This window comes from Apium graveolens, chromosome 7 (assembly GCF_009905375.1).
Source record: "Apium graveolens cultivar Ventura chromosome 7, ASM990537v1, whole genome shotgun sequence".
Classification (NCBI taxonomy): domain Eukaryota; kingdom Viridiplantae; phylum Streptophyta; class Magnoliopsida; order Apiales; family Apiaceae; genus Apium; species Apium graveolens.
The window spans coordinates 228395630-228417650 of NC_133653.1; positions in this window are offsets into that span (position 1 = coordinate 228395630).

A 22021-nucleotide genomic window follows, 5' to 3' on the forward strand; every position below is an offset into this window, starting at 1 on the left:
AGATAGAGTTCTTAGAATTGAAGCAAGGGGACAGAAGTGTCACAGAGTATGAAGCCAAGTTCACGGAGTTTGCTCGTATAGCACCAAAGTATGTGAGTTCGGAAAGCTCAGAGAGTGAAGCGGTTTCAACAAGGATTGAAGCCAGAGATTAGGAGTGGAGTTGTAGCTTTACAACTCAAGACGTATACTTCGGTAGTTCAGGCTGCCTTAGTAATAGAAAGTGACCAGAGGTTAGCTGCTAAGGAAAAAGGTGAGAAGAAAAGAAAGTTTGAGGGTAGGCCTGCAAAGTCAGAACAAGAAGGAGTAAGTCAGAAGTCTCAGCGATGGTTCGGAAGGAATAGAGACAGGAAGTTGAGGAGACAGAACTTCCCACAAGCTAGGCCCAGTACTACCTCAGTCAGTTCTACTCCGACAAAGTTCAACAAGCCGGTGATCGACTGTAAGACATGTGGAAAGAAGCACAGTGGTCAGTGCTGAGAGAACGTTAACTGTTTCAAGTGTGGCCAGAAGGGTCATTATTTCACTGAGTGCAAATCCGAGAACCAAGGAGTAACATGTTTCAGCTGCGGCAAATTAGGGCATATTGCTAGAAATTGCAGATTAGTTACCCAGGGCAGTGTAGGAAGAAGTGCATCCCAAGGACCAGCAACAAATACCGCCAGAGCTAGAACCTTTTTTAGATGACTAAGAAACCTATGGCTCAGGATTTCGATGTAGTTGCAGGTACACTTTCTCTTAATTATGTGCATGTTAATGTTATATTTGATTCGGGAGCGTCCAAATCTTTTATAACCATGAAATGTGTGAATAAAATACAATTAATGTTGGAAGAATTAGATGAACCTTTGACCATAGAGGTGGCTAATAAGGATAAAGTTCCTGTAAGTCAATTTTGTCCTAAGTGCTCCATAGAGATTTCAGGACATTTTTTTCACGTTGACCTAATACCTTTTGAGTTAGGAGAATTCAATGTTATTTTAGGCATTGATTGGTTGCCTTTGTATAAGGCGAATATTGACTGCAAGAAAAAGAGAGTTGTTATGTATACAACAGATAATGTAAGGATAAGTTATCAAGGAAAAAAGCAGGATAAGTAGTTTCTTTCAGTATTGCAAATAAAGAAATTGTTGAGGCAAGGGTGTGAAGCATATTTGGCTCATGTGGTGGACACTAAGAAAGAGACCCCTACTTTGGATGAGATTCCCATAGTAAGAGAATATCCCGATGTCTTTTCAGAAGAATTTCCAGGATTACCACCTGATCGAGATATAGAGTTCTCCGTTGATTTGATACCAGGAGTCGAACCAGTTTTTAAAGCTCCATATCGAATGGCATCAGTGGAAATGAAGGAATTGGCCAAGCAACTCCAGGAACTATTAGATAAAGGAGTTATCTGACCAAGTGTTTCTCCGTGAGGTGCTCCAGTGTTATTCTTAAAGAAGAAGGATAGAAGTATGAGGTTATGCATTGATTATAGGGAGCTGAACAAGTTGACGATAAAGAACAAATATCCTTTACCGAGAATTGACGATTTATTTGATCAGCTTAAATGAGCATGCTATTTTTCAAAGATCGACTTAAGATCTGGCTACCACCAACAGAAGATAAAACCTGAAGATATACCCAATACTGCATTAAGAACAAGGTATGGCCATTATGAGTTCTTAGTGATTTCGTTTGGATTGACCAATGCACCAGCAGCTTTTATGGATTTAATGAATCAGGTGTATAAGGAGTACTTGGATACGTTTGTTATTGTATTTATTGATGACATCCTCATCTATTTAAAGACTCCAGAAGATCACGCAATGCACCTAAGGATTGCCCTTCAAAGGTTAAAAGAAAAACAACTGTACGCAAAATTTTCCAAGTGTGAATTTTGGTTGACAGAGGTACAGTTTCTTGGACAGGTGGTAAGCAAGGAAGGTATCAAGGTAGACCCTGTAAAGATTGAAGCCGTATCCAAGTGGGAGCAACAAAAGACTCCGACGGAAGTGAGAAGTTTTCTTGGGCTAACAGGATATTATCGAAGATTTGTAAAGGATTTCTCTAAGATCGCATCTCCATTAACCAAGATAACCAGGAAGAACGGGAGATTCATTTGGATAGAGAAGTGTGAAGAAAGCTTCTAGGAACTGAAGAAGAGACTAGTGTCAGCTCCAGTACTAGCATTGCCAGATGAGACGGGAAACTTTGTGATTTATAGCGACGCTTCTTTGAAAGGTTTATGTTGTGTACTAATGCAACATGATAAAGTCATTGGTTATGCCTCCATACAATTGAAACCTCATGAGCAGAAGTATCCAGTCCATGATCTCGAGTTGGAAGCTATAATTTTTGCTTTGAAACTGTGGAGACATTACTTGTATGGAGAAAAGTGTGATATTTACACGGATCACAAGAATTTAAAGTATATATTCACTCAGAAGGATTTGAACATGAGACAGAGAAGATGGCTGGAGTTAATCAAGGACTATGACTGTTCCATTAACTATCACCCAGGTAAGGCCAGTGTGGTGGCTGATACCTTGAGCAGAAAAGAGAAACTGAATATGGTTCAAATTGCGGAAGAATTAGCGTGAGACTTAGAAAATATGGAAATTGAAGTTCGAGTACCAAGAAAAAGTAAAGAGCAACTGTACGAGATTACCTTTCAACTAGCATTGATGGATAAGATTAAAATATGTCAAGAGGGATTTATGGAACAAGAATTGGATAATCTGACAGGAGAAGAACTATGCACCCAAAAGGATAACCAAGGTATGTTTAGATCCTCTTCCAAGATTTGGATTCCCAATATGACAGAACTGAAGAATGAAGTGCAACACGAAGCGCACAACTCTTAGTTTTCTATCCAACCTGGTAGCACTAAGATGTACCAAGATTTGAAGAAAAACTTCTGGTGGCTAGGAATGAAGAAGGATATTGTAAATTGGGTTAGAAAATGTCATGTGTGCCAAACTGTGAAAGCAGAACATCAAAGGCCAAGTGTATTGTTACAACCTTTGAAGATTCCCCAGTGGAAGTTGTAAGAGATTGCAATGGATTTTGTGGTAGGATTTCCAAAGACGAGAGCTAATCACGACGCTATTTCGGTAATCATTGATAGATTGACAAAGTCAGCACATTTCCTCCTAATCAATGAAAGGTATTCTTTGGAAAAGCTAGTTAAGTTGTATTTGGATGAAATAGTGACCAAGCATGGAGTTCTCGTGTCCATCGTGTCAAATCGAGACCAAAGATTCAATTCAAGGTTTTGGACCAAGTTCCAAGAATGTCTAGGAACCAAACTGAATATGAGTACCGCCTATCATTCTCAGACGGACGGTTAAAGTGAGAGAACAATCCAAACAATAGAAGATATGTTAAGAATTTGTGTTTTGGATTTTAAGGGAAATTGGGACGAATACTTACCTTTAATTGAATTCTCGTACAACAATAGCTATCATGCCAGCATTGGAATGCCACCTTATGAAGTCTTGTATGGACGCAAGTGTAGATCACCATTGTATTGGGATGAAGTAGGAGAGAAAAATATGTTAGGTCCTGCGCTGGTTCAGCAAACTAAAGATGCAGCGGTATTGATTCGGAAAAGGATAGAAGCAGCCCAGGATAGACAGAGAAGGAATGCGGATTTGCATCAAAAAGACATGAACTTCGAAATAGGGTCAGTAGTATTGTTGAAAGTATCACCCTGAAAAGGATTAGTGCAATTTGGTCAGAAAAGTAAGCTTAGCCCCAGGTTTATAGGACCATTTGAGGTATTGAAGAAAATAGGGAAAGTCGCTTACGAGATAGTGTTGCCGCCGCAGTTGCAGCATATTCATAATGTGTTCCACGTATCTATGTTGAAGCCATATATTCCTGATTCAAATTAAGTTATAGAATACGAACCACTTGAGCTTCATCCAGATTTGTCCTATGTGTAACAGCTAATCCAAATTCTAGATCGTAAAGAGCGAGTCCTTAGAAATAAGTCAATCCCGATAATGAAAGTAATTTGGAGAAATCCTCGAGTAGAAGAGTCTACTTGGGAGTTAGAGTCAGACATGCTTGAAAAATATCCTCAATTATTTAGTTGAGTCAGATTCTGGGGACAAAATCTTTTTAAGGGGGGAGGGATTTAACAACTCGAATATTTTGTATTATTTTAAAAGTGTAATTGTTGAATAATTAAATAAATAAAATATATGTATTGATTTTGATAGTTGTGTGTTGTTCTTTATTATATATGTGTGATTTATTGGTGTATAGGGTTGAATGGTGTAATTAATTATTGAGTTGTATTATTTTGTTTCACTTTTAAAAGTGATTTTATTGCAGTTTTATTTTTATAAATATTTGGGTTGTCTCTAAAATTGTTTTTAAGATTGTATAATTTCAATAATTATTTTTGGAATTTTATAAAATTGAGAAATCAATATTTCATTAATTATTTATCCTTAAATAATTTTCTGATTGCATTTATTCGTAAAATCAGTATTTAATTCCAGGATTCTTCAAAAATCACGAGACTCATATTTTATGAAGTTTATAATATTATGAGAATTTTAATTTTTTTTGGAAATTTTTGGGATTAATTTCCCCCGCGCGTTGATTCGTTTAATCGTTAACTGCGGATAAAAATTGCGTTCCAAAAATTGTTTAAAAAATCCGATTTTTTTTATTAATACTTCATTATTTTGATAATTTTAAAACTCGTTTGGTAATTCTTCAGTTTATTTTTAACCACAATTCTGTTCGATAAATTACAAAGTTTGAGATAAAAATTTGGTCCCCGAGTATTTCAGGGACACATGTCAGCATCTTATAAAAAGAAATTGACACGTATACATTTAATTCGATATGTGTTAACAACAATTGATTCACAAACACACACACCTGAGCATTACACAGTCTCTCTCTCTCTCTCTCTCTCTCTCTCTCTCTCTCTCTCTCTCTCTCTCTCTCTCTCTTTCGTTTCCCTCACGATTTCTCTCTGTTCTCTCTCTTATTTTCTTCTCTTCTTCGCCGGTTTCTTGCTCCTGTTCCGTCGTCGTTGCCTTGTTCCTCCGGTGGCTTGGTCTCGGTTTTGGTTCAGATTTCTTGGTATATATATATGTACAACAATGTATATATGTGTGTGAAATCATATGTGTTGTGTGTGTGTTGGTGTGTGTGGTGTGTGCAGCGGTGGCCATGTTTATTGGACGTATTTGTGGCCGTGTTCTGTGCTTCCTGTTTTGCTCAGTTGGGCTGTGCTTTGGGCCTGTTAATTTGGGCCCTATTGTTGTTATTGGGCCTCCAACAGTGAGGCTGGTTGTGTGCAGTTGGACTGATTATTTTAATTCTAATTTAATTCTTTTCGTTGCAGGAATTATTTGAATAAATATTCGTGATGTTATAATTCGTGCGGGAAAATTATTTTTGTAATTAGTGAAATTTACGTTGGAAACCCGAAATTTATGTGGTACCCGTAAATTTTACCGCCGTTGACGATGAACTCCGGTGAGTCAACGGTGGACGGTGATGATCGTTATCTGAGTCCTAAATTTATAAATAAATAAAATGATTCGTATAAACTATTTTTAAAACTAAAAAAATGTTTGTGTTACGAGTCGTATCGAAATGCGAATTGTGGATTGTAATTTGTTAGATATTGACGTCGATTATGTTTCGACATGTAGGCTTATAAATAGAAGAGTCGCTATCAATTTTTTTTTAAATTTATTTTAAAATATGAGGAACGTACTTTACGATATAAAAAGTTTTACGCTTATATGAATACAGATTACGTGATTATGTGTATGTACATTATACGAGTCGGGTTATCGAATTGGGTTGTTAGGTTTGAGGATATCAAGCATGTCGGATAACTAATTAGGGTATTCTGTAACTGTAGATCCCAATCAAGTTTCGCCAGGACCTAAGTCAGCGTAAAAGCTACTTAGGTTTTCCGTAAAGCATTGTAAGACAAGTACCCCTGACCATTCTTTTATGGTTCAGTACATATGAATAAACTGTTATTTAATTTCGTACAGGAACAGAAACATTTTTTACGTATCCCCTGTAGTTATAAATAACTGTTTTTAAACCTGTTTTGGGGGAAAAGTAACTTCGAAAGGTAACTATCCCGAATGAAGATTTGAGAACCAGATTTTACGTGTGCTGTTAAATGAATGATTTTAAAATGGGATAGGTACAAGTGTTTTGAAAACTGGATAAAACGATCATATATGGGATACATAGGGGCCAGAGTGGCCTAGGGAGGTTGCGTAAGAGGCTAACTCGGTTGTGCGCATTACATAACCGATTAGTCCGGAAGGTCAGAGACCTAGCTAGTCTCTGAGTTCCAGAACAGGTGTATGGGATGGAAGTTGGAGCCATCTGGCGTTGATAGCCTGATCAGCTGTCTTCACATATCCGTTACGTATCTGATTTGGCTTTGTGATTCCCGTAAGGGAATAAGTGATTGATATAGTTGAATAATAAATGTGAATAACATGCTAAAATTGGACTCTGGTATTTACACAACAAACAACTACGTTATTTTATTAAGAACATGCTAGTCAGTGATATCCAGTTTCTTTTATTTACTGTTGTTCGGAATATTTACAGATTACAGATTTCTTGTTATAGTTCCGTTCCTATAACTATTTACTTTACTGTTTTTATCTTAATATTCATATGTTGGTATTGCTGAGCGATTATATGCTCACCCTTGCAACCTATATATATATCGCAGATGCCTAGAATACCAGTCAGACCTTGGCAGAACTGTGTCTCAGCCCCTTCTGGACCTGGATCCTCAGAGGTAGTTAGTATCAGACCATGTGCAGTCTAATGAGTTGCTGAATAAGTTTAGTGAGTTAGGTTTTAATAAGTGGTTTATATTAATGAGTAACTTGAATCATACTTGAACCTGGATCGGATCTTGGTTTAGGGTCGTGTTAGTGTAATATTAAAAATAATCTTGTAGTTATATTGTGGTTTGTCGTGTTTAGCGACGTTAACTCTTGACCCCGGGGTTGAGGCCGTCACACATAACACACTTCCACATTTAAACTCGTGACTCCACTCCAGGCCAAACAGACAGCCTAGAGGTCCGAATCATTCTATGTAGTGGGATAATACCACCAGTCAGCGTGTCCTCACCTCCGACAATTTGACGAATCAAGCTTTCGAGTGTCGGCTCTGATACCATTAAAACATCCAAGCCCACAACCGAATGTAAACCAGACCCAACAACCCACCACAGGCCAACCCAAAAAGCTTGTGATTTGGTACAAATTAGTTGTTGACATGTATCTATAAAGGTCCCAAATGCTCTAATTCTTATCGATGTGGGATATTAAAAACACCACCTCTTATAAGATCGATGTCCTCGTCGATCTAACAAACACATAAACGAAACCCGGGCAATGCCTCTGCACTTCCGGGTGGGTAGAACTCTGATACCATTTACACGACAACCCGGATCAAATCTTGAGCTTCTTTTGAAAATCGGGTCAAGTCCCAAATCTGAGTCTATAAGCTGAATCATATTTGTTGTGCAAGACATGACTATATCATAACAAGACTAAGTCAAATTGACTGCCCTACGAATTAGTTGTATGATAATCTAAATTTGTATTTTGTACTGTATTACTTGAGTTTGTAAAAATGTCAAAGATTAGTATGGAGTATTTTTCTGTAAACAGTCTCAAGCCTAAGAATAAACTCTGGAAGAAGATCAAGAAGAACCTGCCTCAGAGAAATTGTGAAGAAGCTTGGAATTGAATAAATCTGTTTTGGGAAAAATAATCCAAGTCAAAATATCTACAAGTCACAGATCAAGTCATATAGAGAAGTCATTCGAGAACTCCAGAATGACTTATCGAGAAGTCCAAATTGGCCTATCGAGAAGTCCCAGAGATATCGACAAGTCAAATGAAGATATGAAGATTGGAGATATCGACAAGTCATTTCTGCATATCGAGAACTAAGAGATATCGACAAGGTAAATGAGATGTGAAGATTAGAGATATCGACAAGTTATTTCTATATGCAGAGATTTGGAGACCTCGACAAGTCAAGTTCACCTATCAAGAACTCAGAGACCTCGATAAGCCAAGTTCACCTATCGAGAACTCAGAGACCTCGACAAGCCAAGTTCACTTAGAGAGAGCTCAGAGACCTCGACAAGTCAAAGTTATCTATCGAGAACTCAAAGACCTCGACAAGCCAAATTCACTTATAGAGAACTTGGAGACCTCGACAAATCAAAACACTAATAGAGAACTAAGAGATAACCATTATATTTATCGAGATGTCAGTCCTCTATACACCAAACAGGAGATCTCAACATGAAGCTCAAGTACAGAATGCATACCAGTTAAATATTCAATATTATCAATCAAAAAATGATCTAATCACTTAGATTGAAAAGTCTACAAAAGCATCTTGAAGAGTACAAGATCAAAGGCCAAGATTAGCTGACAAAGGAAATTCACGGATCCAAAGGATTTGCAAAGATACACTAATCCATAAATGGAAAGCTTTAGAGATAACTTAAAGTAGGGTTTAGTACATCTTATTGCATGCTTTGTAAACCTATGTTTACTAATCTATATAGTAAATACTGGTCCTTTGCTTTTAAATAGTATCAAACAGATCTAGTTTTTCTTGTATCTCTCTCAAGGAAGAATGTGAGTTCTTTACTTACAAAGAACCCAGGATTTGTAGCAAAACACTAGCTTGATTTTAATACAAAATTAAGTGAGTTTTAAAATATTATGTGCTCTGTTTAATTTCAGTTAACATAATATTACTGCATTTCTAATCTGTTTTATTCACCAAGTAACAAATATTGAAAAAGCCTTAAAAATATCCAAAACACATTCACCCCCCTGTGTTGTATTCATTACCTAATAAGTGGTATCAGAGCAAAATATGAAAGAAAATAGATTAAAGATCTTGGAGGAATGAATACACAGAATATTAGCGGTATCAAGATTCTTGCCTTTGATAGAGCTAACTACACATTATGGAAAAAGAAGATGTTGCTGTTTATAAAGATGGCCAACCCATTATATGTTCAAATTCTCAAGAATGGCCCTTTCACCCTCATGGAAAGAGCTGAGGAATTTACAGATGGAGACATGGTCATTCCAGCTCATTATGCCCCTAAAGATCCCTTAAAGTATACTGAACCTGAAAAAGAGAAAGTCTCTCTGGATAGTTGCTTGCAACTGATTTTAATATAATGTAATGTACAATAACATTACCAATTGTGACACAACCAAACATATCTGGGAGAAGATAGAAATTCTATGTGAGGGAACAGAGGAAGTTAGGTCAAACCAAAGGAGGATTTTGGTATCTCAGTATGGGGGTTTTATGGCTAAACCAAAGGAGTGTATAACTGATGTCTTTGAAAGATTCAATAAGCTGATAAATGACTTGAAGCTTCATTACAAATACTATGAAGCTGAGGAGGTTAACTTGAAATTTTTGCTCACCCTTCCAGATCATCTAGAACAGAAAATCTCAACTATTAGAGAAGGGAGAGACTTAAGCAGAATGACATTGGAAGTTTTAAATGGTATTTTAAAACCTATGAACTGGAAATAATTTAAAGAAAATCTTTAAGAGCTGGTCAAGGGCATATTGTTGATGGATCAAGTGCTTTAGTTGTTAATGACAACTAGTCATTTGATGATGAACAAGAAATCTAGACTCCAGTTATTTCAAGCAATGAGCAAAAGAACAAGGAACCACAGAAGCAAGTTATTCTTGAACTTGAAGAGGATGAATTCTATACCTTGGATGAACTGGATGAGTTAGATCAGTCCATGGCTTACTTAGTAAGGATATTCTCTATCATTAGATTCAAGAAGCCAAAGTTCTTCAAAATCAAGGGACAAACATTCAACAAGGACAACAACTGGAAGGAAAAGGCACAGTATAACTTTGACAGCAAAAATGGCTACAAAATAGGATCTGTTGACAGGTCAAAGATCAGGTGCTTCAATTGTGATGAATTGGGCCAATTTTCCACAGAATGTAGAAAGCCTAAAAAGGTGAAAAAGGATATGGTATGTCTTGAATTGGAGGCAAAGTATGAGGCTCTTCTAAGAAAACAACAGGGTAAAGCTTATATTGCAGAAGGAAAGAGTTGGGATAATTAAGACAATGATGAAGATGAGGAGTTTGGAAACTATGCACTCATGGCCTTGGAGCAAGAAGAGCCATCCTCATCAAAAATAAAGGTACCAACTCTTACTACTATTGATTTAAATGCTATTCTATATAAAGAGACTATTGAAAAGATGAGCGTGGAAATGTTCCATATCCTACTAGCTTGGTAGCAGCTACTGAAAAGGTCAGTAGGTTATCAAAAGCTAATGAGAAGCTTGAGATTCAGAAACAAGATCTAGAACTGCAGCTTGTTGAGCTTGAAACTGTCAAACAAGAAAATTAATATCTAAAAAACAAGCTAAAGTGTGCTACTGAGATAGAAGCTATGTTGAGGGAGAAGCTAGAGAAGAATGAAGTGAAACTGAAATTATTCAGAAATGCATCTCAGTTAGTTGGTTAGTACCATGAGAAGAAAAAGCCATGTGCTAACATAGCTATTGGCTTGGATTATGATGCATTGAACAGCTACAGGAAAGTTGAAGATGACAAGGGAAAAGCAACTGTAAGTGAAAATGTCCCAATAAAAAGAAATGTACAGAAACAACTCCAACTTCTAAAGCTGAGAAGAAGCCCATGGTTGATCAAATCCCCAAGAAGCCAATCAAGGAAGTTAAAACTGAAAATGCAGGAAAGAAGAAGAAAAACAGAATTGGAAAGATTGGGATAAACAAAAGTAATAACTTTGAATTTATTGCAGATGCTCCTAGATAATAGTATCAGAAATGTGTCTCTACAAATTATCTAACTCATCTTTGTAAAAAGGCTGTTAGTGAGCCAAGATTAGGAGCATGCAAATATAGTGAAGCAAAGACTGAAGATCCCTATTCCTTCTGTGATAAGTTTGATTGCATTCCTTGCAACATGAAAGTAATGACAAGTTGCCACAAGCTGAGAGTAGACCTCAAAAAATCAATATTGGGTCTACAGCTAAAAAAACATGCAAATCAAGCAATGAACACCATTTTTTCTAAATTAACTCATTCTAATTCTACACATTCTGTTAACAAGAAGAAAGTACCCAACACTGCTTGGGTAGCTAAAAACACTTAATCCTCATTGTGTGCAGGGTAAAATGAAGAAAGTCATATGGATCATAGACAGTGGATGCTCAAGACATATGACAGGTGATAAAGCCCTGCTATCACAATTTGAGGAGATGGCTGGCCCATTAATGACTTTTAGAGAAAACAGCAAAGGTTTCAAAATGGGATATGGCAAATTGATTTCTGTAAATATTGTCATTGAAGATGTAGCATTGGTTGATGGTTTGAAAGTAAATCTCCTAAGTGTCAGTCAATTCACTGATAGAGGATTCAATGTTAAATTTGACAAAGGAGAATGCTTAATCATCAGCAAAAAGAGTAATGAAGTTACTCTGAAAGGAGCAAGAAATTGAAGCTTATTTGTTGCAGACCTGGACTCAACAAATGAGGATGGAATTTGTTGCTTTTATACCAAGGCATCTGAAGAACAAAGCAAGATGTGGCATAAAAAGCTCTCTCACTTGAATTATAAGGCAATCAATACTCTAGTCAAAAAGGAGTTAGTGAGAGACATGCCAAATCTGGAGTTTGCTCAGAATGAGGTCTGTGAGACTTGTCAAAAAGGAAAAATGAAGAAATCAAGTCACAAGAGTAAAACAGTGGATTCCATAACTGCACATCTGTAACTTACTCACATGGTCTTATTTGGACCAGTGAATGTCTTATCAATTTCAAGAAAGAATTATGCACTTGTGATGGTGGATGACTACTCAAGGTATACATGGGTATAATATATGAATTCTATGAATGAAACTCCACACATCATAATTGAACACATCAAGAAGATTGAGAAGCAGGATGAAGATCAGAACTGTGTGAAATAATTGAGGAATGACAATGGCACATAATTCAGAAATGCAACTTTAAAAGAATTCTGTAAAAATAAAGGTATTGTTCAAGAATTTTCAGAAGCTAGGACACCTCAGAAGAATGGTGTTGTCGAAAGGAAAAATAGAACATTAGTGGAGGCTGCTAGAACAATGTTGCAAGATGCCAAACTGTCAACAAGTTTTTGGGAAGAAGCCGTCTATACTGCACGCTACTCAAAAAAGATATCTCATTAACAAGAATCTTGGAAAAACTCACCCTACTCAATCTTATCTAAAAGAAAGCCTATTGTGAAGCATCTTCATGTGTTTGGAAGCAAGTGTTATATTTTGAAAGACAACTCTACATATGTGGGAAAATTTGACTCTAAAGTTTTTGAAGCAATTTTTCTGGGATATTCATTGGAGAGAACTGCCTACAAAGTCTATGTGCTTGAGCAAAAGAAAATTGTAGAAAGTAGATATGTAACTTTTGATGATGACAAGTGTCCAGGCTTGAAATTCCTTGATGAAAATGAAGTCGGGGCCCTGAAATTTGAAAATCTCAACATTGATAGTAATTTTGAGGATGAAGCTGAAATCAACATAAATCACAGAATATATAAAGAGTCAACTGAACAAGTGAATCATGAGAATTGAAACTCATCTCAAACACCTGAATTTGATAGCACAAACTCAGGGGAGAAAGAGAAGAAGGTTCTGCAAGTCATGCCAATAGTGAAGAAAATGCAGAAAACTCAAGTCAAAAAACTCACACCAGGAATTAGGATAGGAGTTGCACAAGAGAAGTAATTATTGGTGATCCAATTGTTGGAGTGAGGACTAGAAGTGCAACTGCAAATGAATGTCTTCATGCATATTTTCTTTTATAAGTTGAGCCTAAGAAAACTGAGGAAGCTCTACTTGATCCTGATTGGATATCTGCTATGCAAAAAGAGCTAAATCAATTAGAAAGAAACAACATTTGGGAATTGGTTCCTTCACCAAAGAACAGAAGTGTAATTGGAACAAAGTGGGTGTTCAGGAACAAGGTGGAAAAATGGTATTGTAACAAGAAACAAAGTAAGGTTGGTTGCAAAAGGCTACTCACAGGAAGAAAGAATTGATTATGATGAAACTTTTGCTCCACTTGCAAGACTTGAAGCAATAAGGATATTTCTTGCATTTGATGCACACTCAAATTTGAAGGTGTATCAATGGATGTAAAGAGTGCATTCCTTAATGGGGAGTTGGAAAAAGAAGTTTATGTGCAACAGCCACATGGATTTGAAGATCCAGAATTTCTAAATTTTGTATACAAATTACTCAAGGCTCTCTATGGACTGAAGCAAGCACCTAGAGTTTGGTATGACACTCTGTCAGAAATCTTGATCAAACATGAATTTACTAGAGGAACAATAGACAAGACTCTCTTCTACAAGCAGCATGGTGATGATTTGATCCTATTCTAATCTATGTGGATGATATCATTTTTGTAACTAAAAATGAAAAGTTATGTCAAAGATTCTCAAAACTCATGCAGAGTGAATATGAAATTGTGCAAGACATTCCTGTATCATAACAAGACTAAGTCAAATTGACAGCCCTAAAAATTAGTTATAAAAAATATAAATTTGTATTTTGTACTGTATTACTTGAGTCTGTAAAAATGTCAAAGATTAGACTGGAGTATTTTTCAGTAAACAGTCTCAAGCCTAAGAATAAACTCTGGAAGAAGATCAAGAAGATCATGCCTCAGAGAAATTGTGAAGAAGCTTGGAGTTGAATAAATCTGTTTTGGGAAAAATATATTAAGTCAAGATATCTACAAGTCACAGATCAAGTCATATAGAGAAGTCATTCGAGAACTCCAGAATGACTTATCGAGAAGTCCAAATTGGCCTATCGAGAAGTCCCAGAGATATCGACAAGTCAAATGAAGATATGAAGACTGGAGATATCAAAAAGTCATTTATGCATATTGAAAACTAAGAGATATTGACAAGGAAAATGAAGATGTGAAGATTAGAGATATCAACAAGTTATTTCTACATGTAGTGATTTGGAGACCTCGACAAGCCAAGTTCACCCATCGAGAACTTAGAGACCTCGACAAGCCAAGTTCACTTAACTCAAAGACCTCGACAAGTCAAAGTTATCTATCAAAAACTCAGAGACCTTGACAAGACAAATTTAATTATAGAGAACTTGGAGACCTTGACAAGTAAAAACACTTATAGAGAACTAAGAGATCTCGATAAGCCATTATACTTATCGAGATGTTAGTTCTCTATACACCAAACTGGAGATCTCGACATGAAGCTCAAGTACAGAATGCAGACAAGTTAAATATTCAAGACTACAATCAACAAACGATCTAATCAGTTTGATTGAAAAGTCTACAAAAGCATCTTGAAGAGTACAAGATCAAAGGCCAAGATGAACTGATAAAGGAAATTCACAGATCTACAGAATTTGCAAAAATACACTAATCCAGAAATGGAAAGCTTTAGAAATAACTTAAAGTAGGGTTTAGTACATCTTATTACATGCTATATAAAACTGTGTTTACTAATTTATTAAGTAAACACTGGTCCTTTACTTTTAAATAGTATCAAACAGATCTAGTTTTTCTTGTACCTCTCTCAAGGAAGAAGCTGCGTTCTTTACGTACAAAGAACCCAGGATTTGTAGCAAAATACTATCTTGATTTTAATACAAAATTAAGTGAGTTCTGAAATATTGTGTGCACTGTCTAATTTCAGTTAACATAATATTACTGCATTTCTAATCTGCTTTGTTCACCAAGTAACAAACATTCAAAAAGCCTTAAAAATATCCAAAACACATTCACCCCCTGTGTTGTATTCATTACCTAACAATATTATCCTAAATGCAGCCAACTTGGGTAATGATTATCCTACCATAGGCTCCCAAAAGATCATGATTTGTTGGTGCTCATAGTAGTAATAGTATATTTCCTTATAAACTGAACAGAAGTCCTAAATTTCCTCGAAGTGGGACTCAGGTGTTATGAACTCCCTCACTTAAACTCTTGACGTCCTTGTCATGCCAAACAGACAGCTCATAGCTCCGTATCATTCATCTCTAACCATTATGGGATAAAATCGGCTAGCTTTATGTCCCCACCTCCGGATCCCTGCCCATTATGAAATAATATTGTAAGCCTTCATGTCCCCACCTCCGACAATTTAACGAATTAAGCTTTTGAGAGTCGGCTCTGATACCAAATGATAACATCCACGCCCACAACGGAATGTAAACCGGACCCAACAACCCACCACAGGCCAGTCCAAAAAGGTAGCAATTTGATACGCATTAGTTGTTGACATATATCTATAAAGTATCCAAACACTCTTATTCTCATCGGTGTGGGTTATTACAAACACCCCCTCTTATAAGATCGATGTCCTCGTCGATCTTACAAAAATATAAACGGAACTCGGTAGTGCCTCTGCACTTCCGGCCGGGCAGAGCTCTGATTTATACCATTTATGTGACAACCCAGGTCAAATCCCGAGCCTTTTTCGAAAACCGGGTTAAGTACCGATTCCGAGTCCGAAATAAGCCGAATATTTGTCCCAAATGCAACAAACTTTATGAAAGCTTTTGAGGTATAAAATGCAACAAAAATTGTAATTAAAATTATAAAAACCAGAATTTTTAAAACCCTACACAGGATCCATGCGGAAAACATATATTTAATTTGTAGATCAGATTGTTTATCTTAAAAAGCTTTACAAATTGGTTGACTAATGGAGATCCAAAACTTGTTCAATCACCACACATCCCGCTCTCGCGATCTACGCTCTATCGGTATCCAGAATGTTCGAATTTAAGGATCGAATGTGTACGAGCACAAGATAATTTATTCTTGCTCTATCTTCTCTCTTGGTGGCTAGGGTTTTTAATTAAAGTCTTATCCATAAAATCAGCCACACGAGATTTTATATAGAGAGTAGAAAAATGAATCATAACTCTTAACTAATTAGGAGTTATTATTAATTCAAAATTCCTATTTGTATAATAATTAAGTCTCACTTAATTATTTAATAACTTAATTTCATAATTAATATTAGTAAATTCAAATATCATTATTTATCTAATTAATTAAGTCAGACTTAATTAATATTATAAATAATTCAAATTACTTTAAATTAATTTAAATCCAATTTAAATTAAATAATTCTTCAAGCATTCTTTGTGTGTGATCCTATAGATTATTATTATGTTGGAAACAAATTTTAAATATAATTTAAAACCGTAAACAATGAGCGACATCTAGTAATACACCATTGCTACCCAAGTAATAATAATCAAATCAGTGATCAAATAAACCTTTCGTGAAAAATGTACAATGTAATATAATCCTTTTAAGCATATAAATAGATTAAACTAGAGACATGTAACGTATCATCCTCGTCAATGTTTAATCCAGATTTCCTTGATTAATGAGTAGACTATCTTATCAAATTAATATTTGAGCGTGCCACGCATTTCATTGTCTAGCTCACACAAGAGGCCAATAATATCAATCCTAAAATTAGGAGGGTTAAATCATTTCTAGATCATTCATATTTCTTATATAATTCATAATATACCCGAAATACACTTTTATCATTACCCGATCAAAGGTAACTTTTAATGTAATCAAATTACATTAACTCTCATATAGAAATATAATGAATTCAAGTCTAAGGACCATTACATCATTATCCTTGTGAGAACTACTTATGAGATAACAGACATGTAGAATCTCACATTGGGTCTGTCCATCACCATGTACGTTTACATCTGCCTGTATTTTTTACTTTAGTATTACTATACTTATGATCAATGAGATATGATCATCAATCAACAAACACACTAGTCTTAAAGTCACTACGCCATATATGGCCTATCGTAATAGTTTGATCATCAGTGTTACAAACTTATGTTACATAAGCTATGCTCATCTTTGTCTATCGCAACATCGCACATTTGACGTTATCATAGCATTAACAACATGTTGCTATAGAATGAAAGTGTTACACACTGTAACATCTGTGAAATTGGGTTACCATAGGATATTAACACATAAAATATTATCATTTTACAAAATAAATAAATATATACATATACATATAATGTTTGAATTCAAATTAATTAACTTTGTATTATATTTAAATAAAAATTAAAAAATTTAAGTTCAATAAAATAAGTGAATAATTCTATTTCTATTTTAAATTTAAGGTAATATTATGTTTTTAAAAGGTTTTAATATATATAATTTTATCTTTAAAAACTGTATGTTATAATTAATTTTATTATTTAAATATAAAATTAGTTAGCTTTTAAAAATTTAAAATGATTACTTGAGTTTATAAATTGTAGTAAGTGATATTTAAATAATAAAATATTTGGTTACAATTTATAATAGAATTTTTTTTTTCAAAAATAAAATAAAATGCAAAATAGTGAAATAGACGGGCGTGAAAGTTATTCGGGCCAAAATTTGACAAAAGGACTGAAATTTGGAGAAGCGGGTTAAATTTTTGAGAAAGTCAAAATACACACTCTCTCTCCCTCATCTCGTTCTCTCTTATCCATCACTACAATATTCTATATTTCTCTCAGATTCAAGTGTAAATTAAAATCGATTTCATTCATTTCATAGATAAACTTTCACAGATCGAAGGATATAGAGGCAGCTTGAACTGATTCAAGCTCCAAAACAAGCTAGGGTTTTTATATTTGAATTGGGGGTTTTTGTTTTTTGGTTTTTTTACACAATTCTCATTGTAATTTGTTTTATCTCTTTGTTCCAGGGTTGATTTGTTTTTCTTTGAGGTCTAATTCAATTTCACGGCTTGGGTTAAGCTTGCAATTCTACATTCAGGTACTCCCTTTTTTCTATATATTGTCTCTCTGAATCTCTCTCTATGAACATGTATTTTTATATTACATGTTTCTTATTGAAAATATCAACCCAATTCAACTTAGTTTTGTGATATTTAGTGTTGGTAGTTATTAGTTTTGCATTTTTTTATTATGATATCTTGAGAATTTTGTTATTGTTGAATTGATATAATTATGGTGCATTTGTAGTGGTGATTATAGGGGTTTTATGATAATTGCTTATGTTTATACGAGTTTGTTAAGATTGGTAGTAGTCTGGTTTGAATATTTTAAAATTTAGGTGATATCTTTGGTTCTCTTATTGTTTGAAAAGTGTATATTTTACCTTATCTGTATAAATTTAAAAGTGACCAGATTTGTGAACCATATAAATCCTAAATTGACATAAATAGATTCAGTACTGTCTATTGCACTCCAGGAGCCATGTATGTTGCCCTGTCTACTGTTGCTAATTAGATAACTATTTTACTTTTCTCCAGGAGCTGTTTTAAAGTTCGTGAAATTATATAACAATGCCTAATGTAAAAAACTCTAGATTCAAGTAAGTACCAACAGTTAGACAGGTACTCCTAATATCCATTCGATGAACTTATTCGTACTAAATTGTATTAGTAGTTTTTTCTTTGAAATAGAACATATGTGGTCTCGTTAGTAATGCTATATTTGTAAATTTTTTATTTTTTGTTTAGGACAACAAGGTTGAGAGATTTGATAGCAAGGGCAATAGCCGGGCCTTCTATGCTTATAACTGGATTAGAAACAAAACATACAAGAAATTTATTAGGTGATATAGCTTTTTGTTGCTATCAATTATTTGCATGCTTATCAATCATTTATATAGTAATAGGTGATCACATAAATACAGGACTAAGAGAACCTTTTTAGATTAATGCATTGCTAAGCTACAATTAATTCAGTAATATATGTTCATATTCTAAAACTTGCCATTTTTTAGAACATTCTGCACAGTTATACAGCTTTTTCCTTTTGTTTATGTTTCTTTTAAACTTTAGCTGTTAGATTGACATTGTCAATATATCGATAGATATCATATTTCTCTATGATTCTTTTACCCGTACATTGTTCTAGAACCCACCCAATCAAAAATTCCCCAATTCTTATAGCAATCACTTCCGATCCATTTCTTCATATGTCTGTTGCCTGTGTCGATACCTATTGTTATCAACTGATATTTTAAATCACAATGAGACAAGGTCAAACTATTGGACTGAATTTTAACATAAAAAGAGGTCTAAGCACTCGATATTATAACAAAACAAACATCTAAACATGATTTGGTTAAAGAATAATGAGAATACGTGACTTATAGTTTTCTAGTGTAAAATATTTACATCGATTTTAATTGTTTTACTGTTGTATCCAAGTTACTTGTAGGTTTATATGATCCTCTAGTGACTAGTGATGTACAAATTCTCTTTCACTGTTATATGCATTGCACATTCTGAACATCTATTTAGTCACGGGCTCATGCCTATTTATATTTAGCTTCAGTATCATTATTATAGAGATAGAGTACATAAATGTTATCGCTTTCAAGTAAGGACTCACCATATTTTTTAATATTTGTCATCATAAAGTATATATTATGGCTACTGGAGGTTAACATCACAATATGGTTTGAGGTCAATGTACTTAATTATGGCGGTTCTTATTTAGTAGTTCAATGGGAGTATAAATTTTACACATATTTGTGCAGTATGAAATTAATTTAGGGTCTGGAACAGTTATATTAAAAACAATATAATTATAATTGGATAGAGGGACAAAAATACACGTAAACCCAAATGTCTATTACTTTCGGTGCATGATAAATTCCTGCTTTGCTTAATTTAAGTTTTAGATTGTATGATGCTTTTAACTATAACTGAAAGCCATAGATTTCTCAATGTAAATCTTGCTTTTGCACTGCCATATGCATTTGCTCAGGTAACAAAAAGCAACAGTACTTGCAATTTAATTAAATTTTAGTTCCAGAATCAACATTTGCTTATAACTAACTTTTTCTATGCTACATGTAGCCATTGAGGTTGTTTACGTTTTTATCCAGACATTCATCTACAACATTATCCTATTTACATTTTCAGGAAGGGAGAGAAGGCAATTATAGAAGAGCGTATTATATTTGATGAGATGTACAAGAGGAAGATGAGCAAAGATCTTGAGGTGGCTAAACTCAAGAAACTGGCTAAAAAAACTGTTACAAGTACAAGACAAGCTGCAGATGACACCCAAGAGCGCACACAAAATTTTCGCTTAAGCTCTGTCCATTTAATCATGTAGTTTTTGAATTAATACCAAAACTAATCATTCTTATTTTTTTTGTTGACTTGTATGAAAAATAGGTTTATGGCATGTTCAATTTACAAACAAATTCTGTCACTTTTACCCTAAGCGATGATCCCAAAGAAAGCAGTTAGCTCTTCCGGAATCCATGCATAAAGAATTAGTAAGTAGGGTCTTCTTTCAGCACGCCATTCCTACGCCTATGGCTTTTAGAAATATGTCACATTAGGTACTTAAATGTTACAAAAAATTGATATAATATAATACAAATTATTATAAAAATGTTACAGTAGGGAAAAAATGTTACAATGATTTTGGGGCCCACATGTGGGGCCCACGGATGGGCCCAATTTTTTTGTGCAAATAATAGATGCAAAGGTAACATACATAGTGTGATACTATAGACATAGTTTGATGTTACCTTTGACTGCTATTGTAACACAAATGTCAATGTTACACTAGAAAAAAGGGATGTTACCTTAGGGGCCAAAGGTAACTCGAAAAAAAGCAACTTAATTTTTGTGTTACCTTAGGGCTTTAGCTGACCGTGGTAACATTTTTTTGGGCATGTTGTAACATTTTTTTGCTGTTACTATAGGCCATCTATGGCGTAGTGGGTATTATTATTGTCCCTTAATAATTATAGTTGACTAGGGACCTTTAGGAATATTGGTACTATTCTCATAATCTCATTTCGTGTTAGGTCACACACACACTGTAGAGGGGGTGAATACAGTGTATAGTACAATCAAATCGAACTTTAAAAACTCAAGTAACAGAAAACAAACTTTATTGAAATAATAAACTCTGTTACAGTATGGAACTGTTCACTCTCAGTGATGAACAAATATCACGAGAGCTGCTAGGGTTACAATGAATAATCTTCTCGATTATGATAACACTTATAGTGTAAACCCTATGTCTGTGTTTATATACTACACAATTACAAGATAATCGCTAATCGATATGGAATATAATTCTGCTTCCTAAAATATATCAATCAGATATCTTTTCTTTCAAGTATTCTATTCTTCATAGAATTCCTTCTTCATGCATATCTCTTCTTATGTTTGTCTCGATCTTCTTTCCTTTAACCAGTTGCCTTCCTTATCTGAACGTCCTTCAGTACTTAAGTTCTGATATCCATCTTCTGATGATTATCTCCTGATAATTTAAGTACTGATATCCTTAAGTCCTGACTTCCAGTAAGTACTGATTTATCCTGTTTAAGTAAGATCTGAAAACTAAAAATAAATCACATTAGCCATGACATTATCAAATATATCTAACAATCTCCCCCAACTTGTAAATTAGCATAATATACAAGTTTAACAAATATTTAATGATGTCAAAAACATTAAGTACAAATGCATGAGAATTTGACTAGATAACTACAACTTACAGTCCTTAAAGCTTTACCAATCTTTAACTTCTGATAACAACTTTAGTCTGTATTCATATCAGAATTTAAGCAGTTGTAGATCTTGACTTGACTTCATTTTCTGATCTCTCTGATGTCAGGAGTTGTTCTGAGATAGTTCTTCAATAAACATCTCTCAGCATATCTGAGTTCATCAATCATCCTCCTTTTAGCATCTTTAAGTTCTGCAGTATCTTCACCAATTTGAAAGATTGCAGCCCTGAGATCATTAATTTTAGCTTTCCTTATATCCTGATCCAGTCTGGTCAAATATGCCTTGTCAGACTCAAGATTGAATTCCACAGCCCTGTAACCCAGAAAGGTAGTTATAATCTTAGCAGTGTTGGGCTTCATCTCAACAATATCACCCT